At 47.0% G+C, this 16,755-nt stretch overlaps 1 protein-coding gene across 2 annotated transcripts in view; it reads left to right on the forward strand.

Annotated features, from left to right (window-relative positions):
• The first annotated feature begins 391 nt into the window (after nucleotides 1-391).
• Nucleotides 392-16,755, forward strand: part of KIAA0513 — a 49,752-nt gene continuing 33,388 nt past the window's right edge. The window contains exon 1 of one of the 2 annotated variants that reach the window (XM_081107971.1): nucleotides 392-514. The gene's annotated coding sequence lies outside the window, so the exon portion shown is untranslated. The remainder of the gene's footprint in view (nucleotides 515-16,755) is intronic. The other variant, XM_081107972.1, reaches the window with a different exon arrangement.

The raw sequence follows: 16,755 nt of genomic DNA on the forward strand, positions 1-16,755 counted from the left end.
CAGGAAATGGCAAACGGTGTTTTAAAGGTGGGGACACTGGGCGAGGGGAAGCAAGCAGAACCAGGCCATGCTCCCCGGCTCCCTGCAGAGCTCCTCACCACCCACCCCTACAGCTACCAGATCGCCCACAACAGCCTGCTCCCCTTCCCAAGACACCCTACTTTTAAGCAGACCCAGGAAACGAGGTTCCCGGGACCTTCCCGCCGGAGATCTCCGAGCAAAGTCCCAGAGGCGGGGGTCCAGGCCCCTCACCGAGGAGCAGCCGGGCGGAGAGCCACCCGCACGCCAAGGACCCCGCACAGCCGTGAGCGCCGGGCGCGGGCGGCGGCACTGTCCTGTCACGTGACGTCGCTCGGGCCGCCCTCACGCCTGCGCAGACCGGGTCGGGGGCGGGCGCGGCGGCTGACTGACAGCTCGCGCGAGGACCCGACTCTCCGGCCAGCGCCGCAGCTGCACCGCCGAGCCCACCGGCGCCCGCTCGCTCTGTCCTTCCCTGACCCGCCGGCGCGCCGCGGTGAGAGGGGCACCCCCGCCGGTGCCCGCGGAGGGTAGACGGGCCCGGGTCCCGGGGAGGCGCGGGAGCTCTCCGGAGGGTGACAGCTGGAGCGCCCGAGGCAACGGCACGGGCTTCTCTGGGACCCGCGCGTGAGGGGTTGTGGGAGGGGCAGGGGGTCACTGGTGACGCGGGGTCGAGGGCCTTGGGCCGCAGGGATTCCTGCGGGGTCCACGGTGCCCGGCGGGGGTGAAGAAACGGGAAGGGGTGCCCGCAGGCTGGGGGACCGTACGCGGGTTCCCAGCCCCGGTGGCAGATGGTGTCGCCAAGTGGCTCTGCGATGGAGCTGGCTCCCTGTCTTGAGGGGGATGAAGACCCCCAGGCCCCTGGGAAGGCGTGCCGGGGGGAGTGCCTGCGACCAGGCTGGAAAGACCTTTGCCAAGTCGTGCGTGTGTTCGGTTTTAAGTTTGCTGCCTCTCTGCTCCCGAGTGGCAGACGCGGGAGGGGTGGGGGCGCCTGCCCAGGGCTCCCCTCCTCCGGGCCGGTCTGTGAGCACAGCGGGGTTTGCAGAGGGCACAGCAGCACAAACGCGGCGTTAGAAGCGCAGTGCAGGACAGCTGGTTCCGGACGGCTGAACCGGTGTCCGGGCCTTTGAAAGGACTGGATGTGGTCTTTTGGAGCTGGGGACATGTTCCTCTTGTAGGGGGTTTGTGCTTCCCTAGGTTGCACGTAGATGGGATTTGGGAGAAGGGGACCGGGAAGAGGAAAAGGTACTGGCCAGCGCCTCCAACTCTCTGGTTAAGTGCTAGGCAAGGGTGCCAACCTGCAGAATGAGCAGGAACTTGGCTCTGAGCTGGCACCGGTGAGGCGCCCTGACCTGGGGGTTGTAGCTGTGGTGAGTCAGTGTTCCAGGCAAGCTGACATCTGTCAGGGCCCAGGTCATAGTCACCTAAGGCTAATGCTTCAGATTCATTTAATTGCAGCCACCCCCTCCCTAAATCTAAACCTGGGCAGCGGAGATGCTCAGCACTGAATTAAGCAAAGAAAAAAAAAAAAGGAAACTTAAGATTGTATTACACGAGAGCGCTCCTTGCCGTCTTCTCATATTTCTGTTTGGAAGTGTGTCTTCTCCCATTATGCAAAGTATTTCCCTTTGGCTGTCACTCATTTTTTTGTTTCCACTTTGTTGAGAAATAGGACTGAAGTGCAGGGCAATAAGCTATGGAGATCGGCTCGCAATGAAAAAGTTGACTCATGAGATTTTCCTTTTCCATTAAAGAAATGAAGATAGCTGAGGATGCACACATAGCACTCTTGGTGATCAGCAGATTATCTTCAGCCTCTCGTTTGGTTCTGGAATGCATTCTCATGTTTTTGTTGTTGTTTTTTCAGTTTTTGTCTTTTGTAGGGCATTGTCAGTTAATGTGATGATAGTTTGTATTATTTGAGAATGTAACAATCTACATATATAAAAGCCTAAGCTACCATCAGACTGTCCGACCGTCCGATCGGTAGCTATGATGTGCATTGATCACCAGGGGGCAGATGCTCAATGCAGGAGCTGCCGAGCTGCAGTGACTTGGCAGCTGCGGTTCTCGAGTGACACACCCGGAACCAGAGAGGAGGGACCCCGATTCCAGGTGCATCGCCCAAGAACCGCCCTCTCGCAATCCTGGACCCCTCGGGGGATGTTGGAGGTTCTGATCCCCACAGGCCAGGCCAAGGGACCCCACCGGTGCACAAATCCGTGCACCAGGCCTCTAGTTAAAGATAATGAAGAAGCTATTCAGTGACGTTAGTAAGTTATCAACATTATGAATTTGCTACAGAATTCCAGAAAGTGGAGAACATCCACAAATATCAGATGTGGTTCTCTTTTCGTGACAATGACTGATTCTTCAGAAGTAAACTGCTTTATGTTGACTTCCAATGGCTCTAAAGGGACTCCTTCTAGGACAATCTTTAGGAAAAGTTTAGAGTGGGGTGAGTTATACTACATGTCTCCCTCTCTGCCTCCCTCCTCTTTCAAAAAAGAAAATAATCAGGTTAAAAGAAGCATCAAAAGCATCCTTGGAAGATAAAAAAGAGTCATGGAAAGGCAATGAGCTGCAGGAAAGAGCTGCAAAGGGAGGAGAAAAGTCCTGTTACCAATAATAACCCCTCACTCTTACACGACGAGAGTACTTTACAAAGGGCTTCCGCACGCAAAATCTTAATTGATCTTCACAATAAACTTGGAGTGATAGGTGGTGTCCTCATTTCAGTGTCACGCATGAAGAAACTGAGGCTAAGTGACTTGCCCAAGGTCACTTAGGTACGAGGGGGCAAAGCAGTGGTAAACGTAGCCATCGGACACAGGATGTGGAAGGGGATGTGGGGCGGAGCTGGCCAGAAAGCTGCACATCCAGAGGCCGCAGGGCTTTCCCAGCATCCATTGGCAGAGCATCCTTCCCTCCTACCATTTCCCTGCTTACGAAGTCAGCTTAGCTTTCAGGGGCAGATGCGCCTTCACCACTTCCTCCTACCCCGAGCGTAAGATCGTCTGCATCTACTCAGATTTGTTTTTAAGTCTTTGAGAAACCCAGTAGGAAGTATGATTGCAGGGAGTGTCTTTTGCTCAAGTGCTCAGTGTTTCCAAATAGTCTAGGTGTCTTCAGCTGTGTGATGCAAGAGACCAAAGCAATTGTAGGGAAACTTGCCATAATTGTTTTCCTTGTCCTTCATCCGGAAGAGAAATGCAGTGGTTGTGAAACCTCAGGAGCTGACCTAGTAGTTGTTGTTTTTTTAATTGTTTTAATACATGGTATTGTTTGGGTAATGGTGACACTTACCAAAAAACACACACAACGCAACAACAAACATGGCACAACTGTTCTCATTAAGGAAAGAACAAGGTTTAATCCCTGGGCATCAAGAAGGGACTTCAGCCCTGGTGGGTGGCTCAGTTGGTTGGAGCGTTGTCCTGTACACCAAAAGGTTGTGGGTTTGATTCCCAGTCAGGGCAGGTACCTAAGTTGCACACAGGAGGGGGTGCATACAGGAGCCAACTGATGCTTCTCTCTCACATCAAGGTCTCTCTCTCTCTCTCTCTCTCTCTCTCTCTCTCTGCCTCTCTCTCTCTCTCCCTCTCCCTCCTTCCCTCCCTCCCTCCCTCCCTCCCTCCCTCCACCTTTTCCTCTTTCTAAACATATCCTCAGGTGAAGGTGTTTGTGTGTGTGTGTGTGTGTGTGTGTGTGTGTGTGTGTGTGTGTGTTTAGAGGGACTCCAGGGGGAGGTTATCATAGATACATTTCAGTAGGCAAACTTAGGGCAATCAATAGAAATATAGATCTGGAATGAGAAAGGTGATAGTTCCAGTCTGCTCCATGCTTAGAATATTGTGTTCCTTTCTAGACATCACATTTAATGAAGGACATAGGGAAAAATCAAGCATGTTCATTGGGAATTGCTCCAGTGGTGAATGATTTCGAGTCAGTAAGCCACGAGGATCTTAGGAGCCAGCCTCATGAAAGGTTCAGACTGTCATTTATTAAACTTGTCCTGTAAAGGCCCAAGATCCCCAAAACCAAAGGATAAAAGTAATAGTGAGAAAGACTTCAGTTTTAAGAACTTTATTGTGTCTGAGAGATCTTTTGAAAACTATGAGTCATCATGTCTCTCCCCAGTGGCTTCCCTGTACTCATGGGATCAAATTGAAACATCTTACCTTAGTCTACTGGGGTGGCTTTGAGTACCGACCAACATTGCCTGTTTCTCCAGCTTCATCACTTACTACTCTCTTACTCACGGAAGGCCCACCTTCTTTCTGTGCTTTGAGCATGTCTACCTTGCTCTGCCTCAGGGCCCTTGCACCGGTGGTTCCTCCTGCCAGATTTTCCCACGGCTGGCTCCCTGTAATTCAAGTCACTGCTCCAAAGTCACATCCTCAGTGGGGCATTCCCTAACAATCAGGTAATTTCTTCCTGGATCCACTTCCTGGATCCCACTCACTCTATCTTATTACATTGTTTTATTTTTTCATAACACTATCAGAAATGACCTTATTTGAGGACCCTGTTATTGTCTGCTCCACATTTACAACTCCTTATCAACAGTGCCCCAAACAGTACCTGGCATATAGTAGGTGCTTAATAAATATTTTTAAATGAATGGTATTTATGACAGTCAAACCTTTTCATGGGGGGGCGGGGATTGCTTCGTTGGTAGATACTATTGGTTTTTTGTTGCTTGGTTTGTTTTTTACTAGAGACAGTCATACATAAGCTGGCCAGCTGACCTTTGGGCAAGAGAATTCACGCATTCGATAGGTAGCAAAATCAAATAACTTCCTGAATTAGTTTCCTAGGGCTGATGTGACAGAGTACCACACACTGTGGCATAAAACGAGAGTTTATTCTATCACGGTTGGAGGGATCAGAAATGCAGAAGGTGTTGGTGAGGTGGTTCCTTCTTGGGGCTCTGAGGGAGAATCTATTCATGCCTTTCCCAGCCTCAGTGGCTTCCAGCAGACCTTGGCGTTCCTCAGCTGCGGCTGCACCCCGCCCGCCTCTGCCCCTGTGTCACCTGGCCTTCTTCTCCCTGTGTATGCCTTCACTTACCTTCTCTGTATGTGTGTCTCCGTTTCTTCTCTTCTTATAAGGATACCAGTCAAATTGGATTTAGGACCCAGCCTATGCCATTATGATCTTCTCTTAATTTAACTAATTACATCTGCAGAGACCCTGTTTCCAAATAAGGCCATATTCACAGGTTCCGGGGGTTAAGACTTCAACACATCTTTTTAGGGGGACACAACTCAATGCATAACATCTTCCAACTTCAAGTCCAGTGACACTTTAAAGGGAAAAACTGGCAGGAGGTGCTGGGCTTTTAGGGATAATGACATGGATTTGGATATTTGTACATAAAGCTTCCATGGTTCTTACAACTTGCCAGGTAAGTGGTGATCTCTATATGTCACAAGTGAGGAGGAGCAATTGAGTGACTTGCCCAAGGTCATGCAGGACCAGATGAACCTGCCGACTCTGATTACAAAGCCTCGGCCTCCCTACCCCTCACCGCCTGCTGGTGGACAGGTCTTACTGGTGGCAAATGCGGTAGCATCTGGGACTTCTTCCCTGGCTCTGCGGGGGACTGGGGGGATTATTTCCTCTAATACACCCTCATTTTGCCGGACCCTGCCGTGTGCTGCAGGACCAGCTCATTGATGCCCAGTGGTGGAATAAAGATACAGCGGAATATGGCGCTCCAGTGTTGGACCTCACGCAGTGGCTTTGATGGGAGGTGATATCATTAGAAGTTGCATTTTCCCTTGTGGAGCTGTTCCAGTGATTCTGCAGGGCCTTTTCATACGGTTTTGAGAGTCCTGAGTTTCAGAGTCTTAGATTTTTGCCCTGAAAGGCTATTGCTGATATTCTGAAAACAAGCCATCCAGGAGGTCATAGAATAACTTTTCTCATTTTGGAGGTGGGGGTGAGGGGGTAAGGGAGTGGGTGAGAGCAGGGCAGGCTGCCAGCAAAATATCTGAAATGACTTGCACCTTTGCCCTCAGAGACCTTTTTATTTTTGGCTCTGTCTTACTCAATATCAGATCCCCCCTTCCCTTACTTAATTGAATTAATTTTGATTAGGTAATACATGCAGATGATACAAGATTCAAAAGATACACAAAGAACGCCAGTGGAAAGTCATTTCTGGCTCTGCCTTCCTACCCTCTGGGTTCCCAGCCTTCTCCCCAGCAGCACCATCCCAACATTCCCTTGTGTGTGGCTCCTTCCAGAGATCTGCTGTCCTTTAATGTCCCTGAGTGCCCCCCCCTCCCCCCCGCCACCACACTGTGGGCTGTGCTTTCATCCCAACTATCCATTCTTCTTCCTGCCTTTTCAAACCCCTGTCTGTGTGGACCGGATAGGCTGTTTGTTCCCATGTGATAAGTGACAACACCTGTGCTAAGAGTTTAATTTTGGAAGGAAGGGGCTTGAAGAATGAGGCTTTCGAGGCAAGAGTGTGGGGAGAAGCTTTTATTCATGGAGTGGTTTTCAGAGTGAAGTTCCTTAAACTTCACAGTTAGATCAGCAAGGTGGCAAGCTCAGGAAGGTGGAAGGGGACCTTTGTGTTGTGTTCCTGAGGGGTAAGGTGGTTGTTGTAGCTCATGTTTTTCCCGTTTACTTTGCCATGCCCAGCAAAGTGCTAGGTGCTCAATGTGAGGGTTGTCACTTTAACCTTCACAAGAACACTATGGGATAGCCATTGTTACCATCCCTGCTTCACAGATGAGAAGACGGAGGCATGGGTAGGCGGAGTAATTTGCCTCCCATCACCCAGCTTATAAGGGCAGAACTGGCACACAGACTCAGGCAGCTTTCTGTGCCAGGATCCAACCCAGGTACCATGTTGCATTTAGTTGTCATCTCCCAGTCTCCTCTGGCCGGGGGCAGTTCTCGTCTTTAGTTTTGTGCACAGCGTGGTGGCCCCTGTGTAGAGCAGTATCTTGACAGCTCTCAAAAGGAAGAGCGGCCCTGAAGTGGCCCATGTGTGGAGCTGCGCGTGGTACTGCGGAGGAAGAACCTTACATAAGGAAGACCGCCTTTCATCCTTGGGGGTTCTAGGTTCATTCCAGATACGTTCTCCTGCCTCTGAAAGTCTGAAATGAATTGACTAAAACTCTTTCCACAAATGCGGAGAGAAATAGTACATTTGGAAGAAAAAAAGCAAAAATGGGTTATTTTTTCCTCCTGCTTATTGAACGCAGTTAGGAAAACAGACCCTGGGTGCAGACCCTGTTTCTCAGTGACATCCTTTTGTAAGCCAGGTGCGTTCTGAGGCATTTTCGTGGCTTTGCATCACAGCCAAGCATGACTCAGAGCAAATGACTCACCAGTGGCAAAAATGACCAACGAGCTAGGGGAAAATGAGAATCTAGAAACAGCAAAGCAAATGGAAAATGCCAGAGTAAATGAGCTTAGAGGGTTGGTGTTCAGCTGACATCCTTGAATTGGGGGTTTAGGGGTGAACCCCGGAAGCTAAAATACAAAAATAGGGCCCAGTGAAAGGGATAGAAGCCTCATGAGAGAAGAAAACCAAATTTTGAGTTAATTTAAAATAGCAAGAATGAAGTAAAAGAATTAAATGCGATCAGAACAACAAACCTCCGACCCCTCCTCCCAATTTGTGACTTAATTAGTGTGGCGATGGAAGAACACAGGAAATGGGAAACCAGTTAATAAAGAAAAGCTAGTCTAACACCCTCTCTGCTCCGAGGAGGCCGATTATGCGGAACTTCATGAAGCAGCAGGAGCACTCTCGGAATCCCAGGCTGGATTTGGATAATAAACACTCCCTTTATCTCCCTTATGAGGGAAGAGGTGTTCTACATAATCAGAATTTTAATGTAAGTAGAATTAAGACTAGCTCTCTGTGGGAGAGACGTAGCAACGTCTCATCTCTGACTTTGTCTCCTATCCTCTTCTGAAGGCACCTGGAGCGGCCAAAAGCTTTGGGGTCCTGGGAGATTGACACCAGCCTGGTGGCCCTGCTTCTGTTCTGGCTTACACGCCAGCCCTCTCCACATGGCTGCCAGAGTGCAGCATCTTTACAAAGTCTAAATCAGACCATGGTGTTCCCCTGACGCAAACCCTCCAGTGCTCTCCCACTGTTCCCGGGATGGAATCCCAAATCCTAAACTTGGCCTCCAGGCCCCTGCCTAGTGCCTGGCCCGCAGCCCTGCCAGCCTCAGCTCTTTCCTCCCTCCCTCTGCACTCCCCACTGGGCCACACTGCCTGGCTGTGGCTCCAGTGGGCCAGGTTCATTCCCATCGCAGAGCCCCCCGTGAATTTGCCTTTCCTCTAGTTGGGACGCTGGTCTTCCAGAGGGTGGAGTGACCGTTCCTGGGGTCTCAGGCTGAAGGAGATCCTGCCTCTCTCTGGTTCTCTCGCCCAGCCCTACCCAGTAGAAATACAGGGTAAGCCTCATGTGGCAGCTTAAGTTTCAAGCAGCCACACTAAACAGTAAAGAAAACAGGCAAAATAATTTTGATAGCAGATTTTACTCAGCCCAGTATATCCAAAATATTATCATTATCACATCTAATCAATATAGAAATTATTAATGAGACATTTGATATTTCCTTTATGCACTGAGTCTGAAATCTGGTGTGATCAGCGCATCTCAGTTCGAATGCACTGTGTTTCATGGCTCAGTAGGCACATGTGGCAAGTGGCTTCCATACAGGACTATGCAGCTCGAACTTATTTGCCCTTTTATTTTATTGACTTATGAGGGAGTATCATGATGTGTTTGTTTACCAATTTGTTATCTAACTAGCTTTTGCTTGTCCACCTGGATCAACACTGGCCACACCGTAAATGCTCAAGAATGTTTGTGGAATGATTGAACGAACATGACGGGACAAATGAAACGCCCAGCCACCCTCTTAATGCTGGAGCACTAATTCTTAATGCTCTAGAAGAGGCAACTGAGTGGGCAGTGCTATTTGGAGCCTGTTTTAATCAGAGGAATTCAATGCATAAGGTTCTCTCTGACCAACAGTGTTAATTACTTAAGGTGGAGACTTGTATTGTCCAAGGGCCAATATAAGTATTTTCCAATGACTCTTTACTGGGTTTATTTTGGGGGAGAAAGTGATATCAACTAGAGAAGGGTTTTCAGTAGGAAGCAGGTAACAGGATTGAGATCCTCAGCATTGTTGCTGGTCAGAGTTCATCTAGATTAGGGATTTCAGCCAGGGGCAATGGCTAGAGACATTCTTGGTTGTCACGACTGGGAGGGGGGTGCTTCCGGCATCTAGTGGGTAGAGGCCAGGAAGGCTGCTAAGCATCCTACGATGCCCACAGAGGCAGCCTCATTACAGAGAATCCTCGGCCCCGGTGCTGTGGGCCACAGCCGAGGAGTCCCACCGAGGACCAGCATGGCCCCGTTCCTCAGGAAGGTCATTATTCTCCGGGAACCTGGCAGGTTCCGCGCAGGCCCGTTTTTTTCATTCCCTTTCTCTCTCCCAGGTTAAACCTCCCCACCTCTCGTTTCTTCTCCTAAAATGATAGACCAAATGGGAGCTGCCTCCAGCTATGAGCATTTGAGATGAAAGGACATTGGCTCCACTTTTAAACTATGAAATGGAGCTCTGCAGAGAAGACACCTGGAGAAGCCTGTGCTGTGAGAACCGTGGATTCGTACACTAAGCAACCCCTGAATGCTACCTAGATACTTTCAAAGCAAAGCAAAGCAAAGCAGAAACCCATTTCTTTTCACTTACATGAGAGTGAACATCTACCAACTACACTTTTAAAAGACATGTATTTATACTTCAACTCAGGATTATCTATTTTAATTCTTGCTATATATTGAGATTCCCCAAAATAAGGGGATTGGTAGTATTATTATATTGTCATTATCACAATGTAATATTTGTCCTATAAGAGAATATTTCCCATATTGTTGTAGAAAAGTGATTGATTACATATTTTCTATTTTAAGATTTTTGGACAATACCTGCAAACATAAACTGAAGTTGTGCTAGACTTGGAATTTTTTTTCTCCTTCTGTACCCTCCAGCTGGGTGTGAATAGGTCTGATTGGGTGTATGGGTGGAGTGGGCTGGGGCGGGAGATGAAACTACCCCCAGTGGCCAGTGTGTGCTGTTTTCTGTCTGGAGCATCTTCCCTTGTGTGGCCAGCAGGCTCTTCCCGCAGTCCACAGGCAGAACTGAGTGCTCCTACTTCTAGGCCCCAGTGGCATCTGCATCCTGGAATTGTAGCACTTGTCACGTGGCTGTAATTGTTTATTTATGTCTGTCTCTCCCTAGATTGTGTTTGGCAAGGGATGGCCCATAATAACCCCAGTTTTCCCCCAGGACTTACCATAGCTCCTGGAACATGGTGGGGGCTTAATAAATTGACCCGAACTCTACAAAATAACACCTTTTATCTGTCCACACTGGTGTTCCCTTCGTCAGAGAAGCAGCGACTGTGTTCTTTGACCTCAGGTGGTAAAGTTCCAAAACTTGGCACTGAGCAGAGAGATGACAGACAATCCAGGGACAAAAGTGGCCCTGCATTTTCCCTAGTTCTCTGTTTTAACGAGTTGACATTGTGAGCAGAAATTCTGAGTTCTAGATGCAGCTCTGTACAAACCATCTGAGTTTGCTCACATGACGTCACCCCATCACTTCACTTCTCCGTGTCTCAATTTTCCATCTGAATGCTACATCCATGAGTCTGTGCCTTTCCCCTGAACCTCTGTCCCCCTGTCCCATTGTTATCTGTCTTCCAACCTGCTACTGTCTTCCAGAAATCTAAAGTCTCATCTAACCCTAACATCTTGGGATTTTATTTGAGTGAAACAAAGTCTAGAACTTGCATAACTGTTTTATTCCCACTCTTTCACAAGCATCTCCTTTATTCTTTAATTATTATTATATTTTATATATTTATTGATTTCAGAGAAGAAGGGAGAGGGAGAGAGAGATAGAAACATCAATGATGAGAGTGAATCATTGATTGGCTGCCTCCTGCACACCCCACACTGGGGATCTAGCTCACAACCCAGGTATGCGCCTTGACCTGGACCAAACCCTGGCCTCCTGGTTCATAGGTCAACACTCAACCACTCAGTCACGCCAGCTGGGTGGTTTATCAAGTTTAATAGTCTTTTTGAAGAAAAAGTTTTTGATTTTATTGGTTTTCTCCATTGTATCTCTTCCCCATTCTCATTGATTTCTGCTCTTATTTTTATTGTTTCATTTCTTCTGCTTGTTTGGGGCAATTTTGCTTTTCTTTTTCTAGTTTTTAAGGTGGAAGTGTAAATTATTGATTTAAGACCTTTCTTTTTTTTTCCCTTACTACAACCATTGAATGCTATTTATATCTCTGTAAACACTGGTTTAGCTATATCTTACAGGTTTTAATATATTTTTTTCATTTTCATTCAGTTCAATATATTTTCTAATTTTCCTTGAGACTTCCTTTATGACCAATAGATTATTTTGTTTAATTTCCAAATGTTTGGAGATTTTCCAGCTATGCTTCCATTGTTGATTTCTAGTCTAATTCCATTATGGCCATAGAACATACTTGGTGTGATTTCAATTGTTATAAATTCTCTAAGGTTTGTTTTATAAGCCACAATATGAACTATCTTGGTGACTATTTTGAATATTGCATTAAGAGACTCCACCAGTTTGAGTTTGGATTCTAAGTTCCTACCAGCCTTCTGTGAGTTTCAGTATCAGTTGTGTTTTCAAAGTCTTCACTGTGTTCTTCTGATCTGTCCCTGTTGAGCCACTCCATGGCCATGTGGGTGCCAGGCAGTCTCACCTGAACTTAAGGGTATACAGTATGCTAGTTAGGATTATATCTACAATGTTCAGCTCAGGGTGAGCCCAGGAGCTCAGCTTTATGGGGTGGTTTTCCTGAGCTCCTCCCTCTTTGCAATCACTGGAGTACATTCCAGTTCCTGGGGCCATCTGTCCTTGGTCCTTGGTCGTTAAGCCAGAAAGCATGGGCTTTATTCCTCCTGCTCTGCTAAACTCTTCCTTGGCTCACATCCATGACTAGGCAAGAGCAAGACTGAGAACATCCAAGGGTTGGGTTTTTTTGTTTGTTTTTCCCTCTTCAGACGACAGCATTTCCAATTGCAAAGAAAGTTTTCCTCCCTCCGAGTTTCAGGCACCCGTGGAGCCCTCTTCTTCTGCAGAACCACTGGGGGACCAGGACACAAGAGCGCTGAGAAGACAGGAATGGAAAAGGGAACTTGCCTGGATTTGGCCTGCTATCTCTGAGAATTAGGTGGTCTCTTTCATGCTCTACAAGCCAGGACTAGGTGGCTTATCCTGGTACTCTGCTGTTCATACAGATGCTCACTTCTGGGTATCAGGTTGTATTCAGTCCGGATTGGGGGTCCTGGATGAGGAGATGGCAGAGTCACCACCACTTTGGTGATACATCAAATTCTGGTTGTCTTCCCTCATTTCCCTACTACTGTATACTTTTCAGAGACTTCAAATAGCTGCTCTGTTTGTTCTGTCCAGGTTTTATAGCCACATTCAGTGGGCGAGACAGGGGTGGAGTGTGCTCACTCCATCTTAATCAGATCCACAAGGAAGCCAGAGACGTTTTTTAGACGCATTTAACAAAGCAATGAAGAAGCTAGGATGTATCTGGCTCAGGAAAATTGTGGTTCCTATAGGGAAAGAGGAAAATAAAAGTTGAAAGACTAGGTATATATTGACAAATACCTGATGCAGGGTCACATAAAAAACTTAGGGAAACCTCTCTCTTGAAATTTCCTTATTTCCATCTTTACATATCTGAGTTCCTCAGCACCACGCAGGCTTCCAGCTTAAAGTGAACGGATTGACTGTAAGCAACTGAGCTTATTTCTCTCTATCAGGAACATGTGGAAAAGTATACATGGAGAATTAGAGAAAGATTACCTTGAGTCTTTTTTTTTATATATATTTTATTGATTTTTTACAGAGAGGAAGGGAGAGAGATAGAGAGTTAGAAACATCAATGAGAGAGAAACATCGATCAGCTGCCTCCTGCATGCCCCCCACTGGGGATGTGCCCGCAACCCAGGTACATGCCCTTGACCGGAATCGAACCTGGGACCTTTCAGTCCACAGGCCGACGCTCTATCCACTGAGCCAAACCGGTTTCGGCAGATTACCTTGAGTCTTTAATCTAGGATATCAAGTGTTTGTATCCAGGTCGTCACCAGTGTGTGTAGTTCATGCTGCAGAGTCCGATCTGAACTTGATAGAGAAGTTAATCTCTTACATTTGACTTCTCTTTCTCTCTTTTGCTCTCACTCAGTCACTCATTCACTCAAATAAAGCAAAGCCTTTATTGTAAGAATAACTCCTGCTTTCTTCAAAGACTATCTGAACAAGTGGACCATTGATACCACTAACAATCACTGAATTTCCATCTACACATGTTGACACGGATGCAAACAAAGGCCATGTAAAAATTGTAAAGCAGCCCCGGCCAGTGTGGCTCAGTTGGTTGAGCGTCATCACCTGCACCAAAAGCTTGCTGGTTTGATTCCTACTCAGGGCACATGCCCAGGTTGTGGGTTTGGACCCCAATTGGGGTGCATACGGGAGGCAACCAATTGATGTTTGTTTGTTTGTTTCTCTCTCTCTCTCTCATCATTAAAAATATTTTTTTTAAACTTGTAAAGCAGAACTTTTGAAATGGCCACTTTCTCCAGGGCATCTGAAACCGATGTGATCTTGAAGGCTTCTATTGCTCGGTTGATTCATGTCCTAAACAGTCTTCAAATGCCTACTAGTCATATTAATACCATTTAGAATTTGGATAGCACTTTAGCCATTTGACTTTTTTTTTTCTTTATTAGCCCATTTGATCCTTATATCGATAGTGTAGGTCACACAGGATAGCTATGGTATTGTCCTATATTATTTTTACATTGTTGTTACCTCGGAGAGTATAATTTTACCTCTTGGTTTCTTCATTTTCCATTTAACATAAGCATTTTTATGATGCCATGTTCTCATTATTGATCTCTAATATTTCAGAGAGTGTCATAATTAATGTAACAGAATTTACATAATTTTCTTTTTGACCATTTAGATTACTTTCAAATTTTAATGTTATAAATAATGCTGCATATAGGTTTTTTGGGTCACATTTTGGGTTATTTCTTTAGGGTAGGTTAAATAGATATCCTTTAAAATATTGTTAAACATGTTTCAACATTAGGGAGGATTTCAAAAGACCATAGATGACCTATAGAAAACACCAGCGTAACACAGTAACAATTTTCAGATTTCTCCATGTTGAAGAGCAGGTTTAGGATGTGCCAAGAGATTTAGCCAGAAGGATGTGGGTAGTGTGTATAGGGAAATGAAGAAAGCGTTAGCAAAGTCGGGGTGGGGGGGGGAGAGAGAGAGAGAGAGAGAGAGAGAGAGAGAGAGAGAGAGAAATGGAGGTGAAACTAGCCTGATTAAAGCAGAAGTTCTGTCTTGAAGAAGCCAACTACCAAATGCTTATGCAAGGTTGCTTTTGAATAGTGGCAGCGCCCCTTCTGTGCCTGGCCAGTGGAGAGCTGCATGGGCAGCCTTGACCAGCTCCAGACTGCACATCACCTTGACCAGCAGCCAGAGATGACGGTGTTGTAGCTGAACCATGGCAAACACTGGCAGTTTTAACCAGAGGGGGTGCTGCAGCCTGCCCGGGATCCCTGTGTCCGGTAGGATGTGCCCGGAGCCTTTCCTCCCACAGACACAGATATCTGGTGCACATTGCTCTTTGCTTTGGCCCTTCACTGGGCCAACGGGAGCAAAGCACCAAGCTGGAAAAGATCGGACGTTTGTTTGCTCAGCCCATCCCTGACCTCCCTTCTTTGGTGAAGGACCAAGTCACAGATTATCCCAATCCAATAATTGAATGCAACTCTTTCCATACCCGGGTTTGGGGCAATATGCATTTATTTTGCCAAATTACCCAAAAGGATGGAAGTCCAAGTGGGTCTATATCCAAATTGAATCCAGCTGTCCCCGAATTGTCAGCTGTGTCCTTCTTTTATTAAAGAGGTACAGCTGCTCACTAAGCAGGTCGGGAGGATGCCTTGCAGTAAATTCTAACATTTGGTTATAGTGGAACCAACTCAGTAAGTTAATAGCAAAAGTTAATGGAAAACCACTGTCACCAAATCCCTCCTTGTTGCTTTAAACTAGAGGGCCCACAAATTTGCTGAGGAACTTCCTAGGGTGAACTAAATATTAGTAAAATGTAAAATGTATGCCCAACTGCCTGGATAAGGTGACTTCAGTGGGGACTTAGTACGATTTTGAAAAACTGAGAAATCTTAGCGGCTCAGATTGTGGAGGAGCCATTGGTTTATAATCAGATATCCCTTTTCCTTCCTCCCTAGTCCATTGGGGACTAGTTGAACTCCTGGACCCTTCTGGGTTTTGGCAACGTGGTGAGTGGGGTGTGCTCTGGGCCTACTGCACTGTTGCTGAACCAAGGGAGGCAGGATCTCCAGAGTGCATGCTCCGTGAGGCAGGGAGATTGTCTCTCCCACAGTCTGTCCCAGCTCTTACTGACCCGGTGAAGCCACGGTTTTGTTAGGAAGTCACTGTGTTGGGGAACCAGCAGATGGTCCATTATCTCTTTCCTGTGCACAGTGAACATTTTAGATGTTTCCTTTTTCCTGGAGGTCATAAAATAGAAGTCATTGTCGGATGCAGCCATTAGGACAGCTGTGTTGGAGGGAAGCCTGCGCTGAGCATCCTAAGATGTTATCTCAGCGTGAACATGGCACGAAGCCCGAGAGGTTTAGCAGCCTTTCCCGCTGCAAACCTGCTAACAGCAGATGTCCACCTTCCGATTCTGGCTTCCCTAAAAAGAGGACTCTGGAGGGACTGCTCTAGTGACGGGAGATGCTGCTGTGCCAGGGCTCCCCTGTTAGGCTCATCCTGCCTTCTGCAGCCAGGAAACAGTATGATCTCTCTGTCACCCTCAGAAATTTGAAGACCACTTTCTTGTCTCCCAAGTTACTTTCTCCACGATAAATGTCCTCGACTTATTCACTATTGCTCATGTGACACCATTATTGGGAAGGCTTTTGTTCTATTTATTTACTTACTTACTAGAGGCCTGGTGCACAAAATTAATGCGGGGGGGGGGGGAGGGGCCCTCAGCCCGGTCTGCACCCTCTCGTAATCTGGGACCCCTCGGGAGATGTCCGACTGCCATTGGGCAAGACCCAGACCCGGCTAGCCCCACCCCCTCAAGCCCCACCTGGGGGTGGGGGGACGCAGCGTCAAGTCCCCGCCCACCTGCGCACGCCTCACCACCCGTGCCTCGTTGCGCATGCCTCCCGCACACGCAGCCTTCTGCTGATTAGTCATTCCGGCGTGAGGGTGTCACAACCATTGGCATATTAGCTCTTTATTATATAGGATTTATTTAGCATGCTCTCCAGAATCTCAATAGATCTCTCCTTTTTCCTTTCTCTTTTTTAAAAAAATTCTTACAAGCATTTATATTGAATTAAAATGCCTTTGTCCTGCCATCCTTTTTTTTTTTTTTTTTGATTTTCTAATACTCCCCACCCCTTTTTCCTGTCTATGGTTACATTGAAAGATTCCCTCCCTCTCAAGTTAGGGTTAGCATTAAAAATTTGAATACACTCTTTAACTTTACCAACATCTAGGTGATGTCTGTAATCTTCCTTGTCTCTCATCCCCAAGTATACTGTTAGCTGTCCATCTT

This window comes from Myotis nattereri (assembly GCF_964212035.1).
Source record: "Myotis nattereri genome assembly, chromosome: 15".
Lineage (NCBI taxonomy): Eukaryota > Metazoa > Chordata > Mammalia > Chiroptera > Vespertilionidae > Myotis > Myotis nattereri.